The following is a 783-nucleotide window of genomic DNA, read 5'->3' on the forward strand; positions in this document are numbered from 1 at the left end:
TGACCCCGACGTGACTTGAACACGCAACCTTCTGATCTGGAGTCAGACGCGCTACCATTGCGCCACGAGGTCACAGCGAGCAGACGACTCTGCGTCGCTAAAGACCTCGCCGCGCCGGCACGGTCCCGCGGCTGGGAATACCTAGGCTCCGAGACGCGGTCCCCCCCGCGCGCGTCCGAGGGGAGGAGCTCGAGCGGCCCGCTCCTCGGCTTCCGGGAAACCGGCGCTCGGCGGCTTCCGAGCCCGGGCCGGACGCCGCGGCCGCGGGGCCCGGGCGGGTGGCGGCGGGGCGGTGGGGGGTGTGGAGGGGGAGATCGGAGGCGGCCGGGGTGGGGGCGGGAGCGGCTCCCGAATTCCGCGGGGCGGACTCGCCAGGCCCTCCGGCCGCCGCGCGGAAAATGGCGGCGGCCGCCGCGGCGCGGGTTCGAGGACGCTGCTCCCGGTGGCCGCGACCCGGCGGGGCCGGGGCGGGGGAAGGAAGACGGGGCGCCCCCCCGCCCCCAGCCGGGACTGTGCTGTGAACTGTAAAAGGAAACATCTTCTTTGAGGAGGGTCAGCACAGTATCTGGAAGAGAGCATCAGAGCCGCTGAAAACGCCGCCATCCAGAGACCGCCACTGCTGACGCTCGTGTGCATTTCTTTTTGCAGAGTTTTACCGGCTGTGTGTGATCCCCAGTATGTTTTTGACCTTGGACTCGATGAATGGAACGCGGAGCGAAAAGTAGCCGCACGTTTGCACGCAGTGTAAATCCTTGCATGTCTGGCGCCCGGATCGAGACAGGG

The 783-nt window shown here is 68.6% G+C and overlaps 1 non-coding gene across 1 annotated transcript; it reads right to left on the reverse strand.

Annotated features, from left to right (window-relative positions):
* TRNAW-CCA (transfer RNA tryptophan (anticodon CCA)) lies at positions 1 to 72 on the reverse strand. The gene has a single exon. It is a non-coding gene; the product is annotated as a tRNA-Trp (tRNA).
* Between the last annotated feature and the right edge of the window lie 711 nt (positions 73 to 783).

Source organism: Prionailurus viverrinus, chromosome E1 (genome assembly GCF_022837055.1).
Source record: "Prionailurus viverrinus isolate Anna chromosome E1, UM_Priviv_1.0, whole genome shotgun sequence".
NCBI classification, from domain to species: Eukaryota; Metazoa; Chordata; class Mammalia; order Carnivora; family Felidae; genus Prionailurus; species Prionailurus viverrinus.